General features: G+C 33.6%; 1 long non-coding RNA gene across 1 annotated transcript; it reads right to left on the minus strand.

The window, feature by feature from the left end:
• Window positions 1–3701: 3701 nt before the first annotated feature.
• On the minus strand, window positions 3702–7362 carry LOC114580595. Its single transcript, XR_003702057.1, has 2 exons — window positions 6124–7362; window positions 3702–4477 (listed from the first exon to the last, which is right to left on the minus strand). It is a non-coding gene; the product is annotated as an uncharacterized LOC114580595 (long non-coding RNA).
• Window positions 7363–10751: the final 3389 nt, after the last annotated feature.

A 10751-nucleotide genomic window follows, 5' to 3' on the forward strand; every position in this document is an offset into this window, starting at 1 on the left:
CAAACACACCAAAGATCTTAAATACAAGACAAGCAAATTCACAAGATTTGGTGAGATTCTCCTATATCCAAAGTCACAAGTAGATTAAATATTTCATTAAGCTTCAAAACATATATATGAAAAAATTACACTTCAAATGCAAAATGAAAAAGATGTCATTTTATTTGTATTGATAATTGAGAGGGAACATGCTACAAAGGTGAGGTTGAACATGAAGAATAAGATATTGATGTTACATCTATTTTCTCTAATCTCTTCTCTAGTGCGAAAGCTTCTCCTCTCTTCACTTCTCTATTGCGAGAACTTCTCTCTCCTATGGCAGAAAGCTTCACCCCTTCTTTTTTTTTTCTTTTTTTTTCACTCTTAATTTGTCTGGGTAAATGATTGAGAGGGAGCATACTACAAAAATGAGGATTGAATGTTGAAAGCATCTCCCTCTCTTTGCTTCTCTCTACTATAGTCAAAAGCTTCACACTTTTCCATTTTCTTTTATTTTTTCTCTATTCTTGTAGGATGCATATAACCATTGATTTATTTTCTTTTACAGCTGCAACATGAGTGGTAGGTGTAAAGGATTATATATGAATGAAACTTATTTAGGTAGTCACTAACTTGAAATCAAGTGATAATAAATCTTGAGTTGGTAGCCATCAATCTTAAAAAATCGAGTATAAATAAATCTTGAACTTTGTAGTCATCAATCTTGAAAATCAAAACAAAATCTTATCCAGAATGGATGAAGAGTTTAAGCTCCAAACTTAGAAATCTCCTACTTTGAGTTTAAATTTATGATGTAGCAACTTAGTGGTCGTTTATGAATGATTTTCCATGTAAAACCTATATATCATCATTCTTAGAGAACAATTGAGATGTTATAAAGCCTCCGATTTCTAGCAGGTACCACTTCTATGAGAATATCATCAGGATTTCAACTCTTTTAATTTTGATGAGTTGTAAGACATTAATTTCAAGCAATTTGCATAAAAAGTGGTGCATGGGTTATATGTGCTATGTTCAAGACTAGAAGCTGTGTTCTTTGTCAATTGAATAACATTTTGTCTCTCACAAAAAGGAGTTATGCCTTCTTAAGATTAGTTTAATTTTTCGTAAAAAAACATTTAGCTAGAAAATCTCCTTACGGAAATCAATGCACATATATATTTCACTACCATAGTTAATAGCATGACTATCTTATTATGTTATACGACTGGTAGCTGTGTTGCCCAAAGTATAGATATACTCGATGATATTTTTTGTAAGCTATGTTGCACCGATACGGATACGGCGACATTGATACGACATGATACGAATACGGGACATGTCAATTCTTAAAAATATAGGATACGGGTACAGCGCTGACACTGCATTATCATTTATAAATCTGACATAAAAATTAAGAAAGCAATCAACGCATAATATTTGAAATTACAAAAAAAAAAAAAGTAACATCATTTGTAGCCTTGTAGCTTATAATATCAAAATAAAAGTAAGCATTAAATGTCTAGTACAACAACAAAAGCATAAACATATATTGTCTAACACATGAAGTTTCAACAATTCAATTGAAGGAATGATATGATTAGCTTCTTCAGTGGTTTGTCTTTAAAATTCTATATCATCTTCAATAAATATCATAGCTTCTAATTAAGAAATATCAAGTGAAAGATTAGCAAATTTTATCTAAATGTGATAAATAAATAAAGTCCAAAAGTATAATGCATGTAATAGTATCCATGGTTACAAACTTTTGTTGGGGAAGTAAACCACGCAATGAACACAAACAAGAAAGAGAAAATGCAACGAAAAGAAAGTATACCAAGATTTAACGTGGAAACACCTGAAACCGGAAAAAAAAAAACATAGCGCCACACTACACCCAAAAATTCACTATGAAAATTTAGGAGAAATAGTATAGATCTCTCCTTATTTCTCTTTACCCCTGTACCATTCTTTTACAAACAAACAAAGATAAACATATAAAAACCACCAAGGTATGCAATCCTTAATAAAAAGGAGAAAGAAAACCATCAGCCCGTCTCCCGGAGCCACGTTTGGAGCGCTACAGCGCTCAACTCTCCTTCTCCAGTCTGCCTGATAACGCCGCAGCGCCAACATTTGGAGCACCATAGTGTTCCTCTCTCTGTATGTCTAAAAAGCAAACTATACAGTGCCACAACACTCAGGTACACAACGCCATAGCGTTGTACGGTTGTACGGGAAAAAAATTCTTTGGTCCAAGCACCCAAACTCAAGAAAGGGGAGGACCCAACGAGCTCAACTGATAGAATTGAGGCCCAAAATAGCAGTACAACACGATTGATCGATACAGTCAGATTCCACACTAAACTAACAACATTAATGTCATGCTCTCGAAGGGGTAGTGATAAATTAGACTCTCCCATGAAATAACTTTAATAAATACCATATTTGAATCTTACCTTCAAAAGTTGTTTTTTTATGTTCGTAATGCATATGCTTGAGCAGGTATTTCTGGGTCATGGCGATTCATTGGATGCAAATGGAGATAAGCTACCACGTTTAGTTTATGTATCTCGAGAAAAAAGACCAGGATTTAATCACCATAAAAAGGCTGGTGCCATGAATGCTCTGGTGATGTATTTTCCAAGTCCCCCGTCTCTTTAAGGTTTCTGCAAGAAAATTTTACAGCGACTGAGTTAGTCTTTCTGATTATTTTTCGATAAATCCAATTCCAGATACGTGTTTCAGGAGTATTATCAAATGCTCCTTTCATTTTGAACCTGGATTGCACACATTATATAAACAACAGTAAAGCTTTAAGAGAAGCCATGTGCTTTATGATGGATCCCACATCAGGAAGAAAGGTTTGCTTCGTGCAGTTTCCATACAAATTTGATGGGAATAATCAAAATGACAACTATTCGGATCGTGTAGTTTTCTTCAATGTATGACACTAAGTTATTAAATATTTGCAAACGATTTTAGATAGTTCAGTATCATATATATGCTGATACTTTACTATGTTGCACTTCCATTCACGAACAGATTAACATGAAAGGTCTTGATGGGATCCAAGGACCAATCTATTTAGGCCACGGGTGGAGTACCTGGGGCATGTGATATCCCAGGAGGGAGTTGCTGCAGATCAGTCCAAGATAGAGGCAAAGTTACATCAAGTGGGCCCCCCTTGATGTTTCTGCCCCCCTCTGGCTGGGCTTCTTTCGCCGGCTGTAAGCCAAGACCGGTCCAGGGTGGACCGGTCCAGCTGGCCCAGGATGGGCCGGCGTAACAGAATCCTGTTCTTTCGATAATCTAATGTGGCTAGTGCGCAATATATTTATTGTAACACCCAACAATACCCCTTATCAGTATTGTAAAATGTCAGATAAATAAACATAACATTTATCTTCTTTAACATATGATATTGTACATTATTTGAATATCTATATAAAACATCCAACAACATTACATTTATTACATAAACGGAAGCATCTAAGTCGTAATGTTATTAGATATTTTATATAAATGTGATAAATAAATAAAGTCCAAAAGTATAATGCATGTAATAGTATCCGTGGTTACTAACTTTTGTTTGGGAAGTAAACCACGCAATGAACACAAACAAGAAAGAGAAAATGCAACGAAAAGAAAGTATACCAAGATTTAACGTGGAAAAACCTAAAACCGGAAAAAAAATCATAGCGTCACACTACACCCAAAAATTCACTATGAAAATTTAGGAGAAATAGAATAGATCTCTCCATATTTCTCTTTACCCCTGTACCATTCTTTTACAAACAAACAAAGATAAACATATAAAAACCACCAAGGGATGCAATCCTTAATAAAATCGAGAAAGAAAACTATCAGCCCGTCTCCCAGAGCCACGGCTCCACGTTTGGAGCGCTACAGCGCTCAACTCTCCTTCTCCAGTTTGCCTGATAACGCCGCAGCGCCAACATTTGGAGCACCATAGTGCTCATCTCTCTATCTGTCTAAAAAGCAAACTATACATCGCCACAACACTCAGGTACACAACGCCATAGTGTTGTACGGTTGTACAGGGAAAAAATTCTTTGGTCCAAGCACCCAAACTCAAACAAGGGGAGGACCCAGCGAGCTCAACCGATAGAATTGAGGCCCAAAACAGCAGTACAACACAATTGATCGACACAATCATATTCCACACTAAACTAACAACATTAATGTCATGTTCTTGGAGGGGTAGTAATAAATTAGACTTTCTCCCATGAAATAACTTTAATAAATACCATATTTGAATCTTACCTTCAAAAGTTGTTTTTTTTATGTTCGTAATGCATATGCTTGAGCAGGTATTTCTGGGTCATGGCGATTCATTGGATGCAAATGGAGATAAGCTACCACGTTTAGTTTATGTATCTCGTGAAAAAAGACCAGGATTTAATCACCATAAAAAGGCTGGTGCCATGAATGCTCTGGTGATGTATTTTCCAAGTCCCCCGTCTCTTTAAGGTTTCTGCAAGAAAATTTTACAGCGACTGAGTTAGTCTTTCTGATTATTTTTTGATAAATCCAATTCCAGATACGTGTTTCAGGAGTATTATCAAATGCTCCTTTCATTTTGAACCTGGATTGCACACATTATATAAACAACAGTAAAGCATTAAGAGAAGCCATGTGCTTTATGATGGATCCCACATCAGGAAGAAAGGTTTGCTTCGTGCAGTTTCCATACAAATTTGATGGGAATAATCAAAATGACAACTATTCGGATCGTGTAGTTTTCTTCAATGTATGACACTAAGTTATTAAATATTTGCAAACGATTTTAGATAGTTCAGTATCATATATATGCTGATACTTTACTATGTTGCACTTCCATTCACGAACAGATTAACATGAAAGGTCTTGATGGGATCCAAGGACCAATCTATTTAGGCACTGGATGTGTTTTCAGAAGGCAAGCTATTTATGGAATTGAAGCTCCAATGAAAGAAAAGCACCCGAGAAATTCATGTAATTGTTGGCCAAAATGGTGCTTTCTTTGCAATCCAGCTAAAATAACAGGTAAAAGAAGACATAAAAATAAGGAAAATAAGAAATTTCTGAAGCAGAATAGGGAGATATCTGCGCAAGTTCATTCACTTGAGACCATCCTAGAGGATGTTGAAGGCTTGATCCTAGAGGATGTTGAAGGCTTGATTGCTGACTATTACTTAAAGCTTGTTTTAATTAGTTTGAAAAGTATTATACTAAGTTTAATTTACTTGCAGGTGAAGATCTAGAGATGTCTTCCTTAGTGCCTTTAGACAGGCTTGAGAAGAAATTTGGCCGTTCACCTGCATTTGTAGCTTCCACACTTACAGAAAATGCTAGGATTTCAATGTTCAATAGTTATGCTTCAGCTTTGGAGGAGGCATTGCAAGTTGTAAGTTGTGGTTATGAGGACAAGACCGCATGGGGAAAGGAGGTATGTTGAGCTAATTTTTCAACTTGTGGCCCATTTGATTCTTTGTAGATAGAAAATTCTAATTAGAAAATGACGGAATTTTTTATAATCCAACATTTAGTAAGATATACTTCACAAATCAACATGGATGGTTTTATGCTTAATTTGGTCCAGTGTCCTCCCACTAAATTTTGTGAAAAAAGTTTTAAAGCGTCAACCTTCCGATGACCCAATTAGGAGAGTAGATATTTTAGATCCGGCCTATGTTAAGAGAGGTTTGAGGTAGACCTAAAAGAACTTTATTATGATCTTTATTTATTAGATTTAAATGAGAATTTGACTCTTAATAGAACACAATAGAGAAAAAGGATTCATGTAGCCCACATCACATGGTGGGATAAAAACTTGATGATGTTGTTGTTGCAAACAGTATGCATTGAATTGCATGTACACTTTTTCTATGGTCATAAGCATATGAACTTATAAAACAACTTGTATATCTACGTGCGAATATAATAATTTTATTACATAAAACAAAACAAAAGCATATTGTCAGCACAACTATACCAATCAAAGCCTTAAACTACATAAAACCTTCAAATATAATGATTTCATTTTCACATAGAAGATGATCGAGGAAAAAAATCGTCAATTTCTAAAATGAGTTAGATAAATGATTAAAATCAATTTCTTGCTTCTTTTACTAGTTATACCTTTTTTTTTTTGTGCAGGTGGGCTGGATTTATGGATCAGCAGCCGAGGATGTGGTCACTGTCTTCAAGATGCATTGCCATGGTTGGCGATCTGTTTACTGCATGCCAAGAAGAACAGCATTTAAGAGTTCTATTCCAACAGATCTTTCAGATTATCTTCATCTAGTTCTTCAGCAGGCGCAGGGATCAGTTGAGATTTTTCTCAGCAAGCATTGTCCTATTTGGTATAGCTATGGAGGTGGTATGAAGTGTCTGCAGCGATTATCCTACATAAGTTTGACTATACATGCTTGGACTGCTCTTCCCTTGATTACTTACTGCATTTTGCCTGCCTTCTGTCTTCTAACAGGAAAATTTTTTATCCCTGAGGTATAGTTCATCTTCTCATTTGTATTTTCTTCAGATGCAAAACAAGCTAACTGTCATAGTTTGCTAATTTTATGAATATGATATTCTTGCTTGCTACATTGAAGTCCTTTTTACCAACATCAAGGAAATTTTGAGCTATGAACATGAGGTGATTCCAAAAGATAATTAAATCACATACTTCAGATTAATAGTTGTAGATGTATATTAAGTTAAAAAGAAAACAATAAACTGAGATAGATGATGAAACATGAAAGATGAAAAATTACAAATCTTTCAAGATAGATTCTTAAGAGAGATGAATAGAACAAAATAAAATTAAACCAAATTTTATGTAAAATAAAATGATTTTATGTCTTAATAAGATTTTCATTAAAATTTTAGAAAGTTTACAATAATATGTACATAAATAAAGAGAAATGTTTGTGGAGTTTAAAGGTACAAAAGATTATAAAGGCAAAGAAATATTTTAAAAGAATAGAATAAAAAAAGGGTATAAAGATCATCATGTACATGTCAATTAGTTCCAACCAACGGATCAACCAGTATTTACTTGTCTTTTACACACACATTATAATCACAGTTATAACAGTAATCTTAATCACATATCCACATTCATTTCTAATATATTGCAGCAAAATAATACATAATTAAGCATAATTCAAAAAATGTCAAAAATGTCCTAACGATAGACAACAAAAATCATACTGAGCAAAAATTTACATTTTTAGAATTTAACCAAATTATTAAATATTGTATAAAATAATATTCTAAATTTTTAGTTGAACTAAATCACTATTTTTAAACATCAAAATAAATTTATGAGTAAACAAAAATCATTGTAGTTTTAAAATCACCGGGTAAAAAATCTAAAATAAATACTCAAAACGTTCTTAATTTCAATCTATATAAAATATAAAAATTACGCGGTAAAAATTTTACTAATACGAAATTATTCTCATTTTTTTTAACAAAACACAAATTTGATCGAAAAAAAATATTAAAAACATAAAATTTTTTAAATCAGAAATAGAGTAAAGATTCCTTACAGGGAGACAAGTGATTCTCCCAACTAAGTCGACTAACGAAAATCATTTTGCAACCTCCAAATCCGGACTTCTATTTTCTCTCTCCTCACTTATTTCTCATATTCTCTTATTCATTCTATATTGCCGAATGTAAGAAGAGAAAAAAAAGTATTTAATGATTTAAAAAGATAATACATTGAGATATTTTGAATAAAATAATAATTTAATATTATATAATTAATTTAATCAATATTTCAATATGAAATTCATATAAATCATTTTAGGCTTTAAAAATTATAGAAAAATATTCATAAAATAAATCATTCTATTTAAAAAATATTGGTGAAATCAATTTGTAAAATGGATACAAAATCCTCACTTGTACCGAAAGGTAACAATTTCTTAAGGATTTTTATCGTAGCCAAATTATGAAAAAATTATTGCAAGTAAAATATTACAATAACAATGTTATGGCGAAGACGGTTTGTGATTTAGACTTATATTGACTCTAGAAAAAAAATTTAACAGAGTCAACATATAGGTTATTACACACCCACTAGGGGAATGGAAAATTACAGAGGAATTAGGAAAAATGAAGGAGATCAGAAGTTAAAGAAGGTGAAGATCTCAATCTTTGAGTGGGAGGATGCACAAAAGTAGATTTGCAAGGTAAAGAGATATTTTACCGTCGATGGGTTGACGGAGGATGAGAGATTGACGATAATTGGCCTAAGTTTGAAAGAGAATTCATTGGCGTGGCACCAATGGAAAGACATGAGATGGCCTGTACGGAGTTGGAGGCAGTTCAAGGAGTGCTAAGAGGAACATTTTCAAACCAGCAAGGTAGGGGACTTCTATGAGCAGTTCTTTGCCCTGACCCAAGAAGGCTCGGTGGCAAAATATCGCAAGAGATTTGAGTACCTAGCAACTCAACTAAATCGGCTGTCGGAGACTGTGCTGGAGGGGAACTTCATTAAAGGGCTCAAATAATGGCAGCATAGGAGAGTTACCTTCTAGATTATAGATTTTTAGAATAAAAGGAGGCACAGGTTAAGAAAAGATACTTTGACGATGATCAAGTGAATAATGCTAGTTATTGCGCAGTCAACCCTGGTGCCAAATCATACAAGTGAATCAATTAGAGAGAATAGACAATAACTTTTGATGTATGAAATTTTTTAATATAGGTATGAAATTTGGTAGCAGGTGCACATTTGTTATTGATGGACCATTTTGGTGTACAATAAGTGTTCGGAGGAGGTCTTTCATAGCTTTTAGATGAGATACAATTCAAACTAGTTGAAATTGAATAATGCTTGCCCGTTATTATAACAATATTTTTGGGGTGCCGCATGGATATATATTTAGCCATTGACAAGTAATCAAGTTCATGAAAAACTAATCTCTCCAAATGGGAGATTGTCAGATGATATGAAGATAAATTTAGAGTTCTCTTAATATGACATACAATATCCTCATTATTGTAAATCATATAACAAGAGTTAATTTGAGTTGTTTATGGGAGGGAATAACATGAGAATTATTAATTAATTTTGAGAGATGTGTAAGATTTAGCTTTCTTGTATGATTGGTAATTAGAGTTACCCTCTCTTCGAGCGAGAAAACCCTAAGCTAGGGCTGGTGAGCTGGTCGATTTTGCTGAGATTTCCTCCTCTGCGCCTTTGCGGCTCTTTGATTCTTCGTCAATCGTCATCGACTCATCACTCATCGACTCATTGGTTTGATTTTTTGGTTAACTTTCTTCTTTCTTTCGGTTATATACTTATCTTCTCATGAGTGTTGCAATTTATTTTTGATTTTTTGTTACGGAGGTACTACCACTGCTAGAGAAGAGACTATAGTGATTTTTTTTTAGTTATTTGCTTCTTCGATTCTTCTTTCCAATTTGAAGTTGTTGTGGGCCTGTGGCTTTGAAATACCGATTAGGGCTTCACATTTTGTGCTTTTAAGTTTTAACTGTTTAGTTCAATTAGTTTATTACTTTATTGTGAAATCATAAAGACAAACAGATTTTTGTTGAAATTCGGCTTAGGTTTTTAAAAATGGCATGCTGCCTGTGGGTTTTTGAAATTGGCAATATCTATTAGCAATTGGCTTGACTTTTTTGTTAGCAGTTGGCTACTGCCTGTGGGTTGTCTGCCTTGTGGCTGTTATCGGCCTTGTGAGTTGTGGCTGTTTTCACTTATTACTTATTTACTTTATTAGTATATCAGTGACTCAGTGTATTGAGTATTGACTATTGGAAATTTGGAATTCTTTGTTTCCTGTTGGTTGTTGCCTGTTGACTGTTGGAAGTGTTATATGCTATTACAACCCATTCTAAATTTTACTGATTTTGTATTTGTGTGTTGGATATTTTTTTAAGGTAAATTATCATTTTTCATTTGTATAATTAGATATTATTTTTGCAATAGATGGAGGATTCAAACACTCTTCCTAAAAATTATATTCAAGAAAATGATGAAGTTCGCATTGAAGACAATGTGGTAGAGGGTTTAGATGCATCTGATGATGCACGTGATGATGGTTCAGTCGTAATTAAGAAGTGTAGAATGATGACTTTTAAGGTTTGGGGTCATTTTGAGATGTTACCTAATCCTACAGATGGTAAACAAAGGTGTAAATGTAAAAGATGTGGTGCTCAATACTTATGTGATAGTAAAAATGGCACTGGTAACTTAAGGAGATACTTGCAAAATTGTAAGAAAAGAGATTTACGTGATATAGGACAGCTCATATTGCAAACTGGTTCTAGTGCATCTATTTCTATGATTGATCAAAAGTTTGACAATGCTGAATTTCATGATTTATTTACTGCTTGCATAATATGCATGACTTGCCCGATAAAAACTCTCAATTTCTGTAGATATAACTTTTTTTAATTAACAATGTGTAATTCCTTTGAGGCTTAACTTATTTGTACCAATGCTCAATTCTTACTTTCCAAAACAGGATTTTGATTCTTTTGAGGAGGAGGTAAAAATGCCAAAAAAATCCGAATTGGAGATGTATCTTGATGAACAAAAAATAGATAGAAAAATTGAGCTATATATCTTACATTTTTGGAAAGCCAACCAATATAGATTTCCTGAGGTTTCTGCAATTGCACGTGATATTTTGTGTATTCTCATATCAATTGTTGCCTCTGAAAGTGATTTTAGTAATAGTGGGCGAATCCTCGATCAATATCGGAGTGCACTAAAACATGATATC

Source organism: Dendrobium catenatum, unplaced genomic scaffold (genome assembly GCF_001605985.2).
Source record: "Dendrobium catenatum unplaced genomic scaffold, ASM160598v2 fragScaff_scaffold_1117, whole genome shotgun sequence".
Classification (NCBI taxonomy): Eukaryota; Viridiplantae; Streptophyta; class Magnoliopsida; order Asparagales; family Orchidaceae; genus Dendrobium; species Dendrobium catenatum.